The following is a 13,201-nucleotide window of genomic DNA, read 5'->3' as shown; positions in this document are numbered from 1 at the left end:
AAACCAACTTTAATATTAATTGGTTATTTTTAGTATCTCTTCAATTAAAACTTGCATTATTTGGTTAATCGCACATTTCTGGCAGGCAGCTAATTATGTTTTAAACCTTAATACATGTGAATAACTTGAAAACAAAGACTACACAATGACTTCAGCTTAGAACAATGTTAGAACAAAATGGAGTCTCGACCTTGATAATTTACATTGAATATATTATGAAATAAATCCGAAGATGGACTAGTTTCTATAAAAATGTATGACCCCGATTCACTTACAGCATGGTGGTCATCAGATCGCGACAGGCTTCATCTCTGTTTAAACATGTCCAAACCAGTTTAAATCTAATTTGTTATCCTCCCTAGAATTCTGAACTCTTTAAATTACTCATTATAATGCACATGGTACCTTATCAATAGCTTACCTGAAAGTTCACAAAGAACACATACACTGCATTTTCCTGAGGCGATCACGAAGGTCCCAACTTCTCAACCTCTTCCTTGCCTGAGGCGTGGTGACCTTCAAATTAAACTCACCGTAGGGCTGCTCTCTCTGATGAGTCCTCTGATCTATGGCAACTTTATTTTTGTCACATCCTCACGTTGATCATGCAAAATGTTCCCTTCTAAAATTCATGAAGTTTAGCTCTTACTTTCCTCCATCAAAGTATTTCGTCCTTTTATCTTTAAGTGAAGGTAGTGCCTTTTGTTGCCTGTCAGTACTGACTGGAGATAAATTGGATTTACCTAAATAACTGAATGTACAATCAAAGAAAAAACAATGCATGGGACCTCTTATGGCACAGTGGTAATCTCCTTGCTGAGAGGCCTGGGTTCAATCCCACCTGCTCCAGAGTTGTGTAATAACATCACTGAACAGGTTGATTGTGAAAAGTAGATTTTAAAAAATGCAAGTTTCCTCATGGTTAGTTTTTTTTGGGGGGGTGTGGGAGCACACCATATGGCTTTGTATTTTGTTTGGCTTTTGTAGAGTTAATAACACTTAAAGGTAAAATCATCACAGCCCTATTGGACAATAGGGTTGCTCTCTTGTTTAGAAGGAGAGGTGACTGGTGGAGATTTAACCTGAAACTCACCACACCTTAGACAAAGAGAGAGGTTGAGAAGGAGAGTCCTTCATGCTAATCTTAGCCAGTGTGGGAATTGAACCCACACTGTTGTTATTAATCTGCATTGCAAAGCAGCTCTCAAACCAACTAAGCTAATTTACCCCACACAGCCAAGTCCCAGTAAGACTTCTTTTCCAAAAGATGTCCACTGGGCAAAGTTAGAATGGCTTTGAGATGGGGGCCATTTTCTGAGAGACAGTCTCATGAGCACATGTTCCAAGCAGACAGCTCTACAAACATGTAATTCGAACAAATGGATTTTTGTCATCAAATCATATTGGAAAACAACCATTTGATTTTCACTTGTCTCTTTTGTAAATTGTAACAATCTCTTAAACTGAGCATCTCCTGGTCTTGTAACTGCTTCTTAACCAGGATGTAAATAAAGTAAGAAGTGTGAACCAACCTGGAGCCGTCATAGTTGCTGACATGTCAGTATACAGATTCAAACATAAGTAATTTGTTCTCGTGGTTAAACTGCCGGTCAGCAAAGCTAGCGAATTTCAATGTGGCAGAGTGTGTAAACATTTACACATTTAACTGTTGCTGCTGTGGATTGAATGTTGATATATTCAGCATTTTTACAACTCTGCATCTTTAGCTTCATTCCAAGGTTAGTGGCTTTTCTGGTAAATCACAGAGCGATTAATAAATTCTGACACATATATCAATACAGTTATGGTTTGCAACTGCACTTTTATCTCAATACACTTTGGTTCGCTCAGCAATTTAACCAGTGAGTGTTTGTGCTGTACAGTTTGAGAAATCCCCAGGTTCAGCGCTGAATGAGCTGATTTCAGCCGGGTGGGTATTAGGTATCTGTGGGTTATGGTGGGAAAATTTAACCTGATCACTAGCTGCTAACTCATCTTAAGTAAGATGTTTTAAGATTACTCATGTATAAAGGGATCATAGTTTAAAAATAAGAGGTCACCTATTTAGATGATGAAACTTTTCTTTCTTCAGAGGATTGGAAGTCCCTTCTTTAAAAGACAGCAGATGTAGAATTTTAAGTGTTCTTTCAGGCAAAGGTAGATAGGTCCCTGAAGGCCAAAGGGATGAAGGATTATTGCAGTTCACAGGAAAGTAGAGTTGTGGCTAAAATCTGATCAGCCATGGTCTTATTGAATGGTGGATCAGGCTCGAAGGGCCTATTCTGCCTTGTTTGTATAAAGATGTGGAGGCACTTGAGAGAAATCAGAATTTTAAAGAGAAGAGTGAAGACAGGAGACAGGTCCAATCACAGTTGGTCTGCTAATTCCTCCAGCTTGGTCTTATCCTCCTTCTAAAGTCACTGCATCCGCCTACAGAAACTTTTTGGTGACTGAAAGAGCCATTACTATCCCAAGCCTTGTCTACCCGACTAAAAACTCTTAATGAGATTGTAATGATATATGAATAACTATCATTGTTTGATTTGGAGATGCCGGTGTTGGACTGGGGTGTACAAAGTTTAAAAATCACACAACACCAGGTTATAGTCCAACAGGTTTAATTGGAAGCACACTAGCTTTCGGAGCATCGCTCCTTCGTCAGCTGATAGTGGAGGGCTCAATCTTAACACACAGAGTTTATAGCCATTGTTTGGACTTCCTCAACTATAGACCTGTTAAATACTTTTTTACAGTATTGCTACATTGGTGGAAGGCTGTGACTTTTTGCTTCTATCGATAATGAGACCTATCCCCTTCTCTTTAATGCTCATGTGCACCTATTTCCAAAACATCACAGTGGAACACACTGCGTGGAGGATTATTGAGATGCAGTGACATAGTGATATTGTTACTGGACTAAAAATTATCAATCTGGGCTGATTATCGAGAAAGGGTAATGCATTCTGACCATGGTAGATGGTGAAATTTGAATACAGTTAATAAAAGCTTATCCGATACTGTCTGTTGTCACAAAGCTGATTTCTTTTTTCTAAAAGCTGTTCCTTTTCTCAAGGATACGTGTGTCCTTGGTTTTTTCTTCAGAAGGGTCATAAACCAGGCCAGGCTCCAATCAGACCGGTTTGGTACAGAGATTAAAGGGTATTGAGAGGCCTTTTTGTTGATACGTAAACAGATGAGACTTCAGACCAAAATGGTCATGTTTTAGATATAATAAAAGGGGAGTGGTCAGCTCTCTAGCTGAGTAGTTCAGTCCAGAAATAGTTGGAACTTCAACAGTGAGCTGTGTGGAAACTCTCTCTCTCTTTCTGCCCTTCCAACTTCAACCTGTAAGCACCTGTTCCTTTTTATTACTGGTCTTTAAGGGGATTTGCTTATTGGGACTGTTGTGTATATTCAGAACAGCATAATTAAGTCTAGTTTGGATAGTATGAGTGTTGTAGGGGTTCTCCATTCTGTTCTTTGTGTTTCATTGTGTAATTTTGTGAATAAATTTCTGTTTTAAAATCTAATAGTCAACCTAGGTAACTTACTCTGGGTAATGTTCACTGTACACTTACTGAAACAAATTGCAAAGTTATGGTCTGGGCTGCCTGCTCAAGAATGTTTTGAGTGGTCTAGCCTAGTCCATAACAGACTGGGGGGTCTTTACGGGATTTTAAACAGTGAGTGATAGGTGCTTATTTCGGGTGTTGGTTTGGTTGGGTAGACAAAGCTTGGGATAGTAATGGCTCTTTCAGTCGCCAAAAGTTTTCTGGAAGTGGATGTGGTGACTTTGAAAGGTTTGCAAAAGGTGAATAAGACCAAGCTGGAGGAAATAGCAGACCAACTGGGATTGGACCTCCCTGCTTCAGTGAGGAAAGGAGAGATAATTACAGCAGTAGCTCAGCATTTAAACTTGCTGGAGAAACTATCAGAATCTATTGAGATGGCAACAATTCAATAGTAAATGAAGCAGCTTGAGTTAGTGGAGAGAGATAAGGAAAGGGCAGCAGAAACGAAACAGTTTGAATTACGATTAAAATCAGAAAAAAGGGAAAAGGAGAGAGCAGAGAAAGGGGCGGGATGGTGGCTCAGTGGTTAGCACTGTCGCCTCACAGCACCAGGGACCTGGCTCAATTCCAACCTCAGGCAACCGTCTGCGTGGACTTTGCACGTTCTCCCCGTGTCTGCGTGGGTTTTCTCCAGGTGCTCCGGTTTCCTCCCACAATCCAAAGATGTATGGGTCAGGTGAATTAGCCATGCTAAATTGCCGATAGTGTTAGGTGCATTAGTCAGGGGTAAATGTAGGAAATGGGTCTGGGTGGCTTACTCTTTGGAGGGTTGGTGTGAACTTGTTATAGAACATAGAACATAGAAAAATACAGCGCAGTACAGGCCCTTTGGCCCTCGGTGTTGCGCCGACCCAAGCCCACCTAACCTACACTAGCCCACTATCCTCCATATGCCTACCCAATGCCCGTTTAAATGCCCATAAAGAGGGAGAGTCCACCACTGTTACTGGCAGGGTATTCCATGAACTCACGACTCGCTGAGTAAAGAATCTACCCCTATCATCTGTCCTATACTTACCATCCCTTAATTTAAAGCTATGCCCCCTCGTAATAGCTGACTCCATATGTGGAAAAAGCTTCTCATTGTCAACCCTATCTAAACCCCTAATCATCTTGTACACCTCTATCAAGTCACCCCTAAACCTTCTTTGCTCCAATGAAAACAGCCCCAAGTGCCTCAGCCTTTCCTCATACGATCTTCCTACCATACCAGGCAACATCCTGGTAAACCTCTGCACCCGTTCCAGTGCCTCCACATCCTTCCTATAGTATGGCGACCAAAACTGCACACAATACTCTAGATGCGGCCGCACCAGAGTCTTATACAACTGCAACATAACCTCAGGACTCTGGAACTCAATTCCTCTACCAATAAAAGCAAGTACGCCATATGCCTTCTTCACAGCACTATTTACCTGGGTGGCAACTTTCAGAGATCTGTGTACATGGACACCAAGATCCCTCTGCTCATCCACACTACCAAGTATCTGACCATTAGTCCAGTACTCCATCTTCTTGTTACTCTTACCAAAGTGAATCACTTCACATTTACCTACATTGAACTCCATTTGCCACCTTTTTGCCCAGCTCTGCAGCTTATTTATATTCCGCTGTAACCCGCCCCATTCTTCCTCACTGTCAACAACTCCACCAACTTTTGTATCATCCGCAAACTTGCTCACCCAACCTTTTAGCCCCTCCTCCAGGTCATTTATAAAAATGACAAACAGCAATGGTTCCAAAACAGATCCTTGTGGAACACCGCGAGTAACTGTACTCCAAGATGAACCTTTACAATCAACTACTACCCTCTGTCTTCTTCCAGCCAGCCAATTCCTAATCCAAACCTCTAACCCACCCTCAATGCCATACCTCTGTATTTTTTGCAGTAATCCACCTCCTTAGTCACCTTCTCAAAGAATTCAATAAGGTTTGTGAGGCACGACCTGCCCTTCACAAAACCATGCTGACTATCCTTGATCACATTATTGCTATCCAGATGTTCATAAATCCTATCCCTTACAATTCTCTCTAAGACTGCCCACAACAGAAGTGAGACTCACCGGCCTATTGTTACTAGGGTTATCCCTACTCCCCTTCTTGAACAAGGGAACCACATTTGCTATCCTCCAGTCATCTGGCACTATTCCTGTAGCCAATGAGGACATAAAAATCAAGGCCAATGGCTCTGCAATCTCCTCCCTTGCTTCCCAGAGAATCCTAGGATAAATGCCATCAGGCCCAGGGGACTTATCTATTTTCACCCTTTCCAGAATTTCCAACACCACTTCCCTACATACCTCAAAGCCATTCATTCCAATTAATTGTGACTCAATATTCACATCGGCAACAATGTCCTGTTCCTGAGTGAATACTGACGAAAAGTATTTATTCAGTGTCTCCCCAATCTCTTCAGCCTCCATGCACAACTTCCCACTACTATCCTTGACTGGACCTATTCCTACCCTAGTCATTCTTTTATTCCTGACATACCTATAGAAAGCCTTTGGGTTTTCCCTAACCCTACCAATCAAGGACTTCTCATGTCCCCTCCTTGCTGCTCTTAGCTCTCTCTTTAGATCCTTCCTGGCTACCTTATAACTCTCAATCGCCCCAATTGAACCTTCACGCCTCATCTTTCATAGGTCGTCCTCTTCCCTTTAACAAGGGATTCCAATTCCTTATTAAACCACGGCTTCCTCACACGACCATTTCCTCCCTGTCTGACAGGTACATACTTATCAAGGACACTCAATAGTTGCTCCTTGAACAAGCTCCACATATCGATTGTGCCCTTCCCTTGAAGCCTACTTTTCCAAGCCCCACGTCCTAAGTCATGCCTCACCGCATCATAATTTCCCTGCCCCCAGCTATAACTCTTGCCCTGCAGTGCACACTTATCCCTCTCCATCACTGGAGTAAAAGTCACCGAATTGTGGTCACTGTCCCCAAAGTGCTCACCTACTTCCAATTCTAACACCTGGCCTGGTTCATTACCCAAAACCAAATCCAGTATGGCCTCACCTCTTATTGGCCTGTCTACATATTGTGTCAGGAAACCCTCCTGCACACATTGGACAAACACTGACCCATCTAACGTACTCGAGCTATAGCTTTCCCAGTCAATATCTGGAAAGTTAAAGTCCCCCATAAAAACCACCCTGTTACTTTCACTCTTCTCCTGAATCATCCTCGCAATCCTTTCTTCTACGTCTCTAGGACTATTAGGAGGCCTGTAGAAAACTCCTAACAGGGTGACCTCGCCTTTCCTATTTCTAACCTCAGCCCAAACTACCTCAGATGGTGAGTCTTCATCCATCGTCCTTTCCACCGCTGTAATACTATCCTTGACAAGCAATGCCACACCTCCCCCTCTTTTACCCCCACCTCTGACCCTACTAAAACATTTAAACCCTGGAACCTGCAACAGCCAATCCTGTCCCTGTTCTACCCATGTCTTCGTAATAGCCACAACATCGAAATCCCAGATACGAACCCACGCTGCAAGTTCACCTACCTTATTTCATATACTTCTCGCATTGAAGTTTACACACTTCAAGCCACCTTCCTGTTTACAGGCACCCTCCTTCGAGATTGATGTCATGTTCCTAACCTCCCTACACTCAAGGTCCTGTACCCTAAAGCTACAGTCCAGGTTCCCATGCCCCTGCAGAGTTAGTTTAAACCCTCCCAAAGAGCTCTAGCAAACCTCCCCCCAAGGATACTGGTGCCCCTCAGGTTCAGGTGTAGACCCTCCTGTTTATAGAGGTCCCACCTTCCCCAGAAAGAACCCCAGTTATCCAGAAACCGGAATCCCTCCCTCCTGCACCATCCCTGTAGCCACGCATTTAACTGTTCTCTCTCCCTATTCCTCGACTCTCTATCACATGGCACGGGTAACAAACCAGAGACAACAACTCTGTTTGTTCTAGCTCTGAGCTTCCAACCTAGCTCCCTGAAAGCCTGCCTAACATCCTCATCCCTCTTCCTACCTTTGTCGTTGGTGCCAATGTGGACCACGACTTCGGGCTGCTCCCCCTCCCCCTTAAGGACCCGGAAAACACGATCAGAGACATCACGTACCCTTGCACCAGGGAGGCAACATACCAATCGTGAGTCTCTCTCACCCCCACAAAACCGCCTATCTCTGTCCCTCACTATTGAGTCCCCAATAACTATCGCTCTACCTTTCTCCACCCTTCCCTTCTGAGCAACGGGGACAGGCTCCGTGCCAGAGGCCTGAACCTCGTTGCTTACCCCTGGTAAGTCGTCCCCCCCACAAGTATCCAAAACGGTATACTTGTTCTTGAGGGGAATGACCGCAGGATGTCCCTGCACTGGCTGCTTCCTCCCAGTCCCCCTCACTGTCAGCCATCTGTCTGCAATCTTTGGAGTTACTACTTCCCTAAAGCTCCGATCTATGACCCCCTCTGCCTCCCGAATGATCCTAGGTTCATCCAACTCCAGCTCCAGTTCCCTAACACGGTCTTGGAGGAGCTGGAGATGGGTGCACTTCCTGCAAGTGTAATCAGCAGGGACGACCATGGCATCCCTCACCTCAAACATGTTGCAAGAGGAACATTGCACTGCCTTCACTGCCATCCCTCTAAAAGTAACCTTTAAAAAAAACTAGGTCTAAAGAATAGAACAAGCAAAATGCAGCACATACCTGGTTACCACAACGGGTCTTATTATTAGGTTAGAGGAGGAGAGCGAGTGGGAAGCACTACCCCTGTAGTGCCTTGGGTTCCTCTCCTGTGTGCTCTTATAGGAAAACCTACCCAGGTAAGCTTGCGCTACACCAGCTTCCAGGTCCGCTCCGCGCTTTTTCAAAAAAAAACTTTTAAATTTAAACCGTTAAAAAAACGTAACCGCGTCTACAACGAGACCGCCAAACAGCCCTTACCTGCTCCGCCGAGAGAGTGTTGGGCCGAAGGGCCTGTTTCCATACTGTAGGGAATCTAATCTAATCAAGAAAGAAAAAGAGCTTTTGAACTTCAAAAACTGACACTTAAAAAGGAAGCTCAGCGTAAAAGGTTGGAGATAAAGACTGAGGGCAGGCTTAGTGAGGATGAGAGTGAGGAGGAGCAAGCCCCTGGTATTCAGAAGCCGAGTGAAAAATTGTTTAAGCATGTCCAAGCATTGCCTAAGCTTGATGAATAGGATGTGGAAGCCTTTTCCATCTCATTTGAAAAGATGGCTAAACAAATGAAGTGGCCATTGGCAAGGTGGGTTTTGTTGATCCAAACGAAACTTGTAGGCAGGGTTAGTGAGGTATTTGCATCACTATCAGAGGAGGCATCTGGGGAGTATGAGGAGGTGAAAAAGCCGTTTTAAGTGCATATGAGCTTGTATTATAAGCCTGTAGACAACATTTCAGGAATCTGAGGAGGGACCTTGCTCAAACCTATATTGAGTTGAAAGGATCAAACAGAATAATTTCAATAGATGGATAAGAACTTTAAAAATCGAGCAAACCTATGATGCCCTTAGAGAGGTAATTATTTTGGAGGAATTCAAAAATTCACTGCCTGAAGTAATATGAATGTGCAAGATCAGAGAATTATAACAGCAAGGTTAGCAGCTGAAGCAGTTGGTGATTCTGAGGGGTCCATAAAACACAGTTCGGCTTCCAGAATCAATCTCAGTCCATGAGGGACAGAAATTGGGGCAAAGAGAAATCCTCACGTGGAAAGGGAAAGGTAGATCTCAGTGAAGATCATAAGGATAACATACCCCAGGGTAAAAAAGAAACCCCTTGAGGGGGACAAAGAAGTTCAAGAACTCCGGTATTTTCATTGTAAAAAAGTAGGTCACATGAAATCACAGTGTTGGTGGGCTGGGAGAAAGCTAGATGCAGGAAAACCAGACAAGCCTGGGAGTTTTGTTGGGTTAGTAATTAAAAGCACAAGGAAAGTTAGACAACTGCCTCAGAGTGAACAAGATGATCATAGGCTGATGAAGGAGAAAATGCCAGATCCATTTAAAAAATATACATGCGAGGGTAAAGTTTATTCACATAGGCCAGGAGTAGCAGGTAAAGAGGTTATGTTATGAGGGGACACAGGATCCTCCCAGTCTGTGATGCTGAAGGATGAGAAGGTATGTACTCCTGAGGGACTATTGTCAGAAAAGGTACTGGTAACAGGAAATCACAGTGAGACAAAAAGTGCTCAGTTATATAAAGTGAGGCTAGAGAGTCCCGAGAAGAGTGGAGAATTTGTGGGAGGAGTACTGGACAGACTCTCAGCTCCAGGAATACAATTTATCCTTGCAAATGATATAACTGATTCACCTTCTAGTTGAAAAGCCGATGGAGCCGCAGGCAACTGAAGATATGAAGGATGTTTATCCAGGAATCTTCCCAGATTGTGTGGTCACATGATCACAGAGGCACAAGTTGAAGCTGGAGAGATCAAAGGGCACAAATAATGAAGCTGACATAGCCTTATCCAAGACTTTTTTTGATCAGATAAGTGGGACAGAGCAGGAGTAACTAGGTAAACATGCAAGTTTCTTTAGTTCTGCTTTGCATTTTGAGTTACAGCAGAAAGATCAGAAGTTAAAGCAGTTGTATCAAAAGGCATATGCAGCGAAAGAGAGCAAATGCCTTCCTGTGTGTTACTACTTAACAAATGATGTCTTAATAAGGAAATGGAAACCATCACACAGTCATTCAGATGAGAATTGGGCAGAGATTCATCAAGTTGTTTTTCCAGTAGGGTATAAAAAGGAAGAGCTGTGAGTGGTGCATAGCTACTACTTGGAGGTCATTTATGGGTGAAGAAAACACAGGCTAAAATGCAAAGACATTTTTACTTGCCTGGACTATACAAGGATGTAGTTGAACTTTACCAGACTTGTCAAACATGTCGACTAATTGGAAAATCTGCAGTAATAAAACCTGCATCTTTAATACCTATTCCAGCATTTGAGGAACCTTTCACAAGAGTCTTGATTGACTGCGTAGGTCCCCTACCTCAAACAAAAAGTGGGAATAAGTATTTATTAACAATAATGGATATGTTGACTAGATTTCCAGAGGCAATCCCATTATGCAATATCACAGCTAAAAGGGTTATAGAAGAATTACTTACATTTTTTACAAGATATAGACTATCAATAGAGATCCAGTCAGATCAAGGATCAAACTTCACATCCAAACTATTTAAGGAGGTTATGGATAGCTTGGGGATAAAGCAATTCAAATCCACTGTGTACCATCCAGAATCACAGGAAGCACTAGAGAGATGGCATCAAACACTAAAGACCATGTTGAGGGCTTATGGTCAGGATTATCCAGATGATTGGGATAAGGGAGTTCCATTTGTACTTTTTGCGATCAGGGATGCACGGAATGAATCGATCAAATTCAGTTGATTTGAACTATTTTTTGGTCATAAAGTAAGAGGGCTGTTGAAATTGATTAAGGAAAAATTAATAAGTCAGAATTCAGAGACCACCCATTTGGACTGTGTGTCAAATTTTAGGGAACGATTAAATAGAGCGGGGAGTTGGCTGGACAGCTTTTAGAAGTATCACAGCATACAATGAAACAGGAAGTGAATAAGAAATCACAAATTCGCAATTTTGCAATTGTGGTCAGGTATTGGTGTTACTTCCAGTAACAGGTGAACCTTTAAAGGCCAGGTTTAGTGGACGTTATCAAATCGAGAGGAAACTGAGTGAGGAGTGAACTACTTGATAAGGATTCCAGACTGGAAGAAATCTCACAGAGTGTATCATGTGAATATGCTCAAAAGGTATTTTGATAGGGAAGGAAAGCAAGAGGAGAAGGTGTTAATGATGACAGCACAGAAGGAAGAACCATGTTCAGAGGATTCTGAATTGGAAATTCCTCAAATCAAATTGGACAATGAGGATGTTGTCAAAAATTGGGATAAATTATTGAGTTATTAGATTAGATTACTTACAGTGTGGAAACAGGCCCTTCGGCCCAACAAGTCCACACCGACCCGCCGAAGCGCAACCCACCCATACCCCTACATTTACCGCTTACCTAACACTACGGACAATTTAGCATGGCCAATTCACCTGACCCGTACATCTTTGGACTGTGGGAGGAAACCCACACAGACATGGGGAGAATGTGCAAACTCCACACAGTCAATCACCTGAGTCGGGAACTGAACTCGGGTCTCAGGCGCTGTGAGACAGCAGTGCTAACCACTGTGCTACCCACTGTATGTTCCACAAGAAAATCAAAATGACCTGAAAGAGTTATTGCTATCACATGGGGAGATATATGGAAATAAACTGGGAAGTACTAACCTAATTGTGCAAGCCTAAGTCACCTTCCTGGGCCATGTTATTGGACATGGACAAATGACCCCACAGGATGCGAAAATGAAAGTAATTGGGGAATTTCCCACACTGTCGATGAAAAGGGCGGTACTACGGTTCCTGGGATTGAGTGGATTTCACTGAAAGCTTGTGCCAAACTTTAGCAGTGTGGCTGGTCCACTCACCGAGTTGTTAAAAAAGGGCAAGAAGATTCAGTGGACAGTGGACTGTCAAAAGGTAGTTGACAGCCTAAAAACGGTGTTAACCACTGCCCCAGTCTTAGCCACACTGGATTACACAAAGCCTTTCAAGGTGGCTATTGGTGCCAGTGATGTGGGTGTCGGTGCGGTGCTCCTGCAGGAGGATGATGACGGGATAGAGAGACCCATCCGGTATTTTTCCAGGAAGTTGAACAGTCATAACAGAAATATTCAACAGTGGAGAAAGAGACTTTGAGGTTGGTGTTGGCATTACAACATTTCAGTGTTTATATTACCAGCAACACATCTGAGACAATCGTATGCACTAATCATAACCCATTGACATTTGTGGAAAACTTTAAGGACAAAAAATGTCAGACTGTTTAGATGGAGCTTGTTGTTGCAGCCATTCAATTTGACAATTGTGCATGTGGCAGGTCGTGAAAATGTGATTGCTGATGCGTTACCAAAACTCGAATGAGATACGGAGGCATTCAGTGGCAGGTGTGGCACGACCTGAATTCGCGTGTGGTTGTGCATGTTTGCATGTGCATAGTTAGTGTAATGTATGTGTGTGTTTTAGACTACTAACCAGTTTGTTTTGAAGGGTTTTAAAAAGGAAACCATCTTTTGATATTGATGGTTCATTTCTTTAAAGGGGGAAGGTATCACAAAGCTGGTCCCTGTTTTCTAAAAGTCGTGTCTTTTCTCAAGGATATGTGTCCTTGATTTTTTTCAGAGGGGGTAATGAACCGCTCTCAGTGCCAATTAGTCTGGTGTGCTACAGTGATTAAAGGGTATTGAGAGGCTTTTTTTGTTTATATTTAAACAGATGAGACTTCAGGCCAAAGTAGTCATGTTTCAGAATTGACCTGTACAATGGAAGGGGAGTGGTCCAGAACTAGTTGGGAGTTCAACAGTGAGCTGGGTGGAAACTCTCTCCCTTTCTGACCTTCCAACTTCAACCTGTAAGCATCTATTCCATTTTTTTTTACTAGTCTTTAAGGGGGTTTGCTTATTGGGACTGTTGCATGTTAGTTAGTATTGATAAGATTTGTAGCTCAGGTTGAGGTTCTGAATGTAGGTTTGCTCGCTGAGCTGGAAGTTAGTGGGCATTGGACAAAC

The sequence above is a fragment of the Hemiscyllium ocellatum genome, chromosome 34, assembly GCF_020745735.1.
Source record: "Hemiscyllium ocellatum isolate sHemOce1 chromosome 34, sHemOce1.pat.X.cur, whole genome shotgun sequence".
Classification (NCBI taxonomy): domain Eukaryota; kingdom Metazoa; phylum Chordata; class Chondrichthyes; order Orectolobiformes; family Hemiscylliidae; genus Hemiscyllium; species Hemiscyllium ocellatum.
This window is presented reverse-complemented; position numbering follows the sequence as displayed.